The following is a 9,523-nucleotide window of genomic DNA, read 5'->3' on the forward strand; positions in this document are numbered from 1 at the left end:
GGAGTGGGAAATGTTCTGGGATATACTTCCATATTTTCTGAATATACATATGGAAAAATGCCTTTGTCAGTGATTAATAGTATATTCTTGTTGTTTTACTATTATATGGTACACCTTAACGAAAACATTTTTTAAATTATTTAAACTTTAGAGTAACTTTTCTTAATAAACTATGGCTTGCAATATTGAGGAAATTGTAATACTGAGGAATACTTAATATTCTAAGAAACTTGAAAGAAGTTATTTTGCTGAATTAAACATGGTATCTCTTGTCTGATAATATTCCTGATTATACCTTATCAAGAAAGAAAGAGAGAAAGAAGGGAAGAAGGAAGGAAGGAAGGAAGGAAGGAGAGAAAGAAAAAAAAGAAAGATATTTGAAGTAATAGTTTACCTAAAATTTTATTTGAAAGCAGTTTAAATTAGATAAAGAAAGTACTTTTTAGAGCAAGTGTAATATCAAGTTTCCAAGATATTTATGTGTATCTCTTGTCCTTGTCTATTGCTTATTTAATTGCTTATATTAATTATTGCAGGTAAAGTTAATTTTAGCTTAGTTTCAAAGATAATTTTATTATCAAAGCTTAGACTCAATGTGCATTACTTTTTATGTGTCCTTTATGTGTCAGTATTTTACTGATCAAAAGAGAGGTGCTATACTTTTTTTTTTTTTTAATAAACATATAATGTATTATTAGCCCCAGGGGTACAGGTCTGTGAATCACCAGGTTTACACACTTCGCAGCAGAGATGCTGTATTTCAATATAGGGTATTTTTTTTAATATAAAGATTCATTTATTTATTTGAGAGAAAGAGACCACATGCATGCAGGTGGGACAGAGATAAGGAGAAAGAGACAGAATTCTTTTTTTTTTTTTTAAAGATTTTATTTATTTATTTGACAGAGAGAAATCACAAGTAGATGGAGAGGCAGGCAGAGAGAGAGAGGAGGAAGCAGGCTCCCTGCCGAGCAGAGAGCCCAATGCGGGACTCGATCCCAGGACCCTGAGATCATGACCTGAGCCGAAAGCAGCGGCTTAACCCACTGAGCCACCCAGGCGCCCCAAGAGACAGAATTCTTAAGCCAACTCCTGGCTGAGCTCGGAGCCTGACCCCAGCATCCTGAGATCATGACCAGAGATGAAATCAAGAGCAGGCTCCTTCACCAACTGAGCTACTCAGGCTCCCTAAGATCTAGGTTTCTGATACTACTTTCCATGAAAGGAACTAGGACTTCTTGGTGAAATGGCTGATTCTTGGACTGGAGTGAAGGATGTAAAAGATGAGCCTGTGTGTACCTTTTAATTCCAGAAAGTAAGGAAGTGTTCAACGGGCGGGGGGAGATCCCCAGTGGTAGATGTATTAGTCTGCTAGGGCTGTCATAACAAAATACCAAATGGGGGCTTAAACAACAGAAATTTATTTTCTTACAGTTCTGGAGGCCTGAAGTCAAAGATCAAAGTGCCATTTAATTTGGTTTCTGGTGAGAGCTCTCTTCCCAGCTTATAAACAGCCAACTTATTATTCTCACATGGTCTTTTCTCTATATGCATGTGGGAAAGAGGGAAATAAAGAAAGACAAAATGCTTTCTGGTATTTCTTCCTCTTTTTGTAAAGACAACTATTCTATTAGATTAGGGTTTTAACATATGAATTTTGGAGAGACACAATTCAGTCCATAACAATGGGTATATATGAAAGGGACACAGATCAGCAGAAAGGGCTCCTAAAGCTCAAAGGTACAACAAATTGAGCAACAAAACAAATCAAGATCAATGAATCCCTATGTTGTAAGTATAAAACTGTGTTAACAAATAAATACATAAGGAGTATACAATAATCTACATAAATAATCTGTCCTCAAGGAGGAGTATAACTCCCCACTCCTAAAGTGTAGGCTATGCATGGTGACTTCCTTCGAAAGAATACAGTCTGGGAGAGGAAAGTAATAGTGTAGTGGAACAAACTAACAAACACTAATTCAGCCAGATGTACAAGGTCAAATTAATAATGATAAGTCATGGGGCACCTGGGTGGCTCAGTGGGTTAAAGCCTCTGCCTTTGGCTCAGGTCCTGATCTCAGGATCCTGTGATTGAGCCCAGCATGGGGCTCTCTGCTCAGCAGGGAGCCTGCTTCCTCCTCTCTCTTTGCCTGCTTCTCTGCCTACTTGTGATCTCTGTCTGTCAAATAAATAAATAAAATCTTTAAATCATATGGTTTCACTTATTTGTGGAGCATAACAAATAGCATGGAGGACATGCGGAGTTAGAGAGGAGAAGGGAGTTGGGGTAAATTAGAAGGGGAGGTGAACCATGAGAGACTATGGACTATGAAAAACAATCTGAGGATTTTGAAGGGGTGTGGGGTAGGAGGTTGGGGGAACCAGGTGGTGGGTATTATAGAGGGCACGGATTGCATGGAGCACTGGGTGTGGTGAAAAAATAATGAATACTGTTATGCTGAAAATAAATAAATTAATAAAAAATAATGATGTCATGTTGATAATATATTCTTTTGATATGATGTGATGAAAATTGTAGTTTATCTCTGTGATCTTCCTCTTCTTCCCCAAGACATGGAACCCTAGCTTAATCATGAGGAAAACATAGACAAATTCCAATAGAAGGACAGTACAAAACCCCTAACCAGTACAACTCAAACTCTCAAGGTCATTGTAAACAAGGAAAATCTGAGAAACTATCACAGCCAAGAGAGTCTAAGAAAACATGACAATTAAATGTTTATGGTGTACTGGGTGATACCCGAGAAAAACAACAAAAACATGTATTAGGGAATAACTAAAGATATCTTCACAAAATATGGACTTTATTTAATTAGTAATAATGTATCAGTTTATTGGCTCAGTTATGACAAACATAACACACTAATTATCAGGGAATCTGTATATGGACATGAGTGGGAACTCTCTGTGTGCTCTTCATTTTTCTATAAATCTAAAACTATTATGAATAAAAGGTTTATTTAAACTAAAAAATTGCTACATATCCTAAGAGAGAAAAATTAGCTGACTTCTAAGGCACATGACTATTACCATTTTTAAATGTTTTCCAATTTTCCCTATTTTTTGCAATTATTTGTTTTATCTCCCGCATTTTCTATTAGTATTTAATCATATTTTCAAGGCCCTTTAGGGACGTCATCAGTATCTAATTAACTTGCATGTAGTGGTAAGTCATCCATGGGCCATTTTCCCTTAGCAACTCTTCATTATTGATGTTTATACACAACTTCATAATTGTGCTTGTAGACAATATTTACTGTAAAGTAAAGAAATCAACTGGCTCCCTAATAAACCCCAGGATTATACTGGAACAAGTACCAGTGTTCTATATACATGTTATAGAATTATTATATTAAATGATTAATATCTCTTGCTAAAAAATTAAATAAAAATAACTTGATATTTAATGTCTCATAAGCAAAATATTATTCCAGCAAACAGAAAAATTAGATCTTTATATATATACTATATAAAGTATAAATACTTTATAAATTGGGAACTTTCTTTTTTTTAACTAAGCTTTCAAATTATTTTTGCTTAATTAAAAAATAAAACTCATATAAATCTGGCTTAAAATTGTCAAATTTGCAGAATGGCAGATGCAAACCAGTTGTCATTTAACAATTTTGTCAAATATGCTTATTACTAAAGAGTTTATAATTTATTCCATTGGCCTATAAGAAATGGATATTTCAATGAATGAAATGGAGAAATGGAAAAACAGCAATGACCTTGATTGAATATATTGCCAAGTCTAAAACAATCTGGTATCACTGGAAAAATGGGCTGATCCATTCATTTTATACTGATCAGAACTTTAGCAATTATTTCTTTAAGTAACATATTTATAGAAATATCATAGATAAGAAATCCAGATGTCAAATCTTATTATAAATTCATGTAACATTGTGATCATACCATATCTCTAGATGTTTAAAATAAAAATTTGAAGATTAGTTATTAATGTGAATATTCCTCTGAAATTTTAATAATTTTAAAGTAAATTTAGTGTTAATAATTTTGAAGGGTTCATATGCTATACAGTATTCTATCACTACCCACGTCAAATGAAAATAAGGACATAAACTGACTAAAATGCTAATAATTTTTTAAATTCCATTTTTAGCCCAAATGTCTTATTAATGTTTTTGGATATTTTGTGAAATTATATACCCTACTATATCTTTTCCTTACAAGAACTCACCAATATAGAACTAAATTCCCTTTGTATTTAATAAAGCTACATGTATATACATATATATATACATGAATATATACATGAATAAAAGTTCCCAAAAAAGTGTGAATACATAACTGGAAATAAAATTTTAATATGATTTCCATTGAAAGGAATATACACCTGCACTTGGCCTGCCTAGTCTTAAGCAAGCTAATCATTTCATTAAAAATATGATCACATCAAAAATAATTTGGAACATGAGAGGGACTGGACCAGGTGGAGGGGGATTTGTTTTTATTTTCCAAATGAATATTTGTTATGTGTTTTGTAGGAAGAGTTTGCTAAATCAATGTGTAGTTTGTATATCCATTCCATTCCGAATATTATGGTATTATAACAGAATTTTCTAAAGGAAAGAATATGGAAGGAAGAAAAGATATTTGATTGGGATGAGTTTTCCAGATTACTCAGAATTGAATTTTTTCTTTATCTGTTATTGTAATATTATTTTATCTCAAATTCCATTATAGGAATAGAATTAGGTATCCAACAAAATATAATGAAGTCTATAGATAGAAATTACATTGCAGTAATCCTACAGAGATGCTAGTAGACACACCATTGACTTTTTTTTTTAATCTTATGAGACCCATAAAGGGAAGCCTTTTGTTTAATAGCAACTTTTGACATTTATTACTTTGCTTCTAACCATTCTTTTTCTCTTCAGTTTATTAAGTTATAAATGTATCGTCTATTTTCTTGAATATTGTATTATCACTAATATTCTTACTGGCTTTTATTTCTTTTGCACTACATTCACGGGGTTCTCATACAATGTCCTTGAATAATGAGCAGAATGTTTGTGTCTGTATAGTCAGTATTTCAATGATATCAGTAAGCTTTTCTGTTCAATGGGAGATAAGCTATAGCTTAAAACTTCAGATAAAAGAAATTAAAGTATGTATATGCATGACCTTCCGGTATTTATGTTTTTTTATGAATGTGAGTAAATGTATGTATGTAATTGTGTGGTGGGAAAAAATGTAAACATATCCTCAGGGCACCTGGGTGGCTCAGTCCTTAAGCATCTGCCTTCCACTCAGGTCATGACCCCAGAGTCCTGGGGTCAGCCCCACATTTGGCTCTCTGCTCTATGGGAAGCTTGTTTCTCCCTTTCCCACTCCCCCTGCTTGTGTTCCCTCTCTTGCTGTGTCTTTGTCTGTCAAATAAATAAATAAAATCTTAAACAAACAAACAAGCAAACAGGAAAAATTTAGTATGGCTTCTGAATGTTCTATTAATCCATTCCTTATAAAATCTTCCTTGGTTATTCAGATGAGAATTCTGATTTGGCTGGTGTAGTGGATATTCAAGTGAAATTCAGGAAGCTTGAGTTAAGACATTTATATTATCCTGTCCTTGGCTTTTCCTTTTTTAAATAAGGCCACTATCATAGGTGATGTATAAGATCGTTTCCCAAATCAAACTCCTCAAGCTAAACCTGTGAAACGGTTCCAGACCTGGGCATTCCCTCTCAGAGCACCCTAACTTTGACCACTTTGAAATCCCCAAAATGAACAACCTCAAGCTAAATTTAAAAAGTGGCTTGCTTGGGGAGCCTGGGTGGCTTGGTTGGTTGGGTGTCCAGCTCTTCGTTCCAGCTCAGGTCACGATCTCAGGGTCATGAGATGGAGTCCTGTGTCGGTTCTGTGTGTTGCATGGAGTCTGTTTAAGACTTCTCTCCTTCTGCCGTTCCCCCTGCTTTCTCTCTCTCTCTCAATAAATAAAATCTTTTATATATATATATATATTTTTTTTTTTTTTAAAGTGGCTTCCTTAAGATATATATACACAAGTAGAAATTGAGAAGTTTGGAACAGAGATTTGTTTGAGTACAGTGATTACAAAAGAATCCAAAAAGAGCAAAGAGCAAAAAAGTCTTATCTTGATTATGAGCTAATTTTGTGATTCCTGCTCTGGTTCTTATTCCTTTCAAACATCCACTTTCTAGCACTATTAACTACGCAAGACTGGTATTGTAGTAACATTAACAACTGAGATGTCCTCAAAAGAAAGGTGTTTTCCTGTTTATAATTCAAGACATCTGTTAAAAAAAAAGTTGTCTTTACCAGAATTTTATTTGTCAACATGATCTGGTCATTTAGGAAAACATTAAAAAATGTTAGAATAATATGGGATATGGATATAGAGAATCAAAACTAGATCCATGGGAATAGATGAAAAACTTGAACTATTAAATCTACTGATGAAAAGATTTAGAGAAAACAGTGTTGCTTAGTGCAAGATAATTCTATGAAAGCATAGTATTTCTAAGTGAAATAGTATGTTTTGTTTATTGTTAGAAAAAAATTGTAGAATACTTGGGAATAGTTGAAAAAGAGTATTTGGTTTCTTTAATTTGGGAAACTAGGTGCCTTCTAAGGTACTGTCTGAATTATTTCTACCTTTTATTGTCTTTGATCTATTTTACAACTGTGTAAATAATAGAAAATGGAAAATGCATATTAATTGTGCTCACAGAAAAACAAATTAGTTGTCTCTAATGTAGTAGTTATTGTCCTGTGGACAGACCTGTTCGCACTACAAGTAAATTCATTTCAGTATTCCTCTTCTGCCTAGGTATACGTGATACTTTAATTTTCCTTTAACCACTTGAAACATTTTATGGATCCTCTCATTAAATAAGTAACATTTTTATATCTGTCTATTTTATTTTGTTATGGGAATCATTTTATTATTTTTATTCTTTAGTAGTATTCAAGCATTTGTGTTTACAAAAATTGGATCAATAAAGATAAGACATTTGGGGGCTATCTTTCATTTTTTTTTTAAAAAACCCTTTTTTCACTTGGGAGGTTCAGAAAGGTGCTTATATGACTTGTGTGTATTTTCTACAATATGTCAGTAACAAAAATGTTCTGTGATCTCCAGGAAAGACACAGCTATGACTAGACATTATTTTTATCTACAAAGGCTCAGAAATTAAATCTAAAAATGTATTAGTTTTGCTTTAAAAATGAATTAATTTTAGTAGGGTACAGAATTTCAAAAGATAGTAGGTAAGTCTCTTCATCTTTTTGGTAGGAATATAGTTTTCCATTATTTATACTCATCCAGTTGCCAGCTACCAGATTTTAGTTATGGTATGACATGTTTAAATAAAAATCCCCTGGCTTTGTGCCTGAAAATAATATACGTATATTTACTATGAAGGTTGTTCTCAATTCCTATAGATGCGTATGAGCAAAATAAATATGCAAGGCATCACGGAACAAAAGAACTCAAATTGACTCTCTTAGCCTTACAGTCTATGCACAAACATAAACAAGGCAAAGTCCCTGTTAAATTATTGATAACCTGCTTCAGCCTCTACTAATTCTTTTCAATGGAGAAGTAAACATTCACGTTAAAGGCCATAAAAATGGTCAGTTAAGTCATAACTACTTGCCTGGTAGCTGATTTCCCTTCAGAGGTCTAAATCATGCACATTTATAATTTCGGGTTTATTGTACATCCTTAATTTATAAATAGCCATTAAAATACATTTAAACAATTTAAGAATAATAAGTGTCCCCTGTTATTTTGTTTTTCTGAATTTGCATGTGGAAATAGTATATAATTTTTAAATATCCATGATAATACTACAAATTACTTTTTATAATTAGGGACCTTTAATATATTAGTACCAGATAACATTTTTGTATGTTTAATCACAGAATTTATTTGAACAAAATTATTTATTTGAACAAAGATGCAATTAAAGGTGCATTTCTAGTCTATGTCTTATATAAAAGAATAGTCTCTGAGTTTCAAAACTGTCAAGGAAGAATGAAACAATATCGCTGGAGCACCTGGGTGGCTCAGATGATTAAGCACCTGCCTTCAGCTCAGGTCATGATCTCCAGGTCCTGGGATCAAACCCCATGTCAGGCTCCCTGCTCAGTGGGGAGTCCGCTTCTCTTTCTCTCTCTCTGCCTCTCCACCTGCTTGTGCTCTCTGTCTCTTTCTCAAATGAATAAATGAAATCTTTTAAAAAATAATAATAATAAATAAAACAATACCACTGCTTTATGTTGAAAAGCATAAAGATTACAGTTAGTTTCTTTGATTTACATAGCTTAGGAAAATTAATGTACACATGTAAAAACAAATACCTATGGTTGTTCATGTTGTACTTTGAGAAGAGATACTCTATGAGGATTTATTATTAAAGATTCTTATGATCTGAATGTTTCTATCTTGGCCCCCCTGCAAATTCTTATATTGAAATCCTAACCACCAGTAATGATAGTATTAGGAGGTGAGCATTTGTGGAGATGATTATGTCATAAAGGTGGAGGTCTCATAAATGAAATTAGCACCGCACAAAAGAAGCTCCAGAGAGATCTCTAATCCTTTCCACTATATGAAAATATAACCAGAAGGTGCTGGCTATGGACCAGGAAGGGAGCTCTTGCTAGATGGCATCCTGCTGGCATCTTGATCTTGGACTTTCTACCTTCCAAAACTCTGAGAAATAAAATTTTGTGGTTTATAAGCAACTCAGTCAGTAATATTTTGTTATAGCAGCCTAAACAGACCAAGACAATGATATAGACATTTGAATGTGTTAAAATGAAACTTATCAATTACATAAATGTATTTATTTTTCACTTTGTTGCATCAGTAAAATCAAATGCACACATTTTCCCTTTACTACTAAGTTTTGAAAGATAAGTCTTCCATAACTTTAGGAAAGTTTTAGTCCTGGTTTTTCAGTTGTGATCATTTTAGTTCCAGAATTATTAGAATCATAAGCAGTCCCTGGGAGATTGTCCAAGAAGATAAATAGCCAAAGAACCAGGATTAGCCAGATAAATATTTTTACCAAAGGCCACTATGAGAAAAATCTGAAAACCAGAACCTTGTAGGAGATGAGAAACTGCTGCTGACTGCCTCAATTCCACAGATACAATATCCTGTGCCCACAGCCTAAATGAGTTAAGTTACCTATCAGTATGTGCAGAAGGTGTTTACCTTCATTCAACTACCACCTCTAATTTACTGACAGGAATGGTCTTTACCTATACCATAAAACTACATCTGTGGACAACTACTTATCTGATGACTGGAAAAAACAAAAACAAAAACAAAACAAAACAACAACAACAAAAAAAAAAAACAAAGAGTTTTGAAACTTCTAAGAAAAGATCCACAGGATATACTTGTGTTATTTTGAAGTTGTATTTTAAAAGTTTTTGAGCTTCACTTTATTTAAAAAGTATTAGATCTGTGAATTGACATAGTTGGAAATTGGGT

The sequence above is a fragment of the Mustela putorius genome, unplaced genomic scaffold (assembly GCF_011764305.1).
Source record: "Mustela putorius furo isolate JIRA1106 unplaced genomic scaffold, ASM1176430v1.1 tig00003988_pilon_pilon_pilon, whole genome shotgun sequence".
Classification (NCBI taxonomy): domain Eukaryota; kingdom Metazoa; phylum Chordata; class Mammalia; order Carnivora; family Mustelidae; genus Mustela; species Mustela putorius.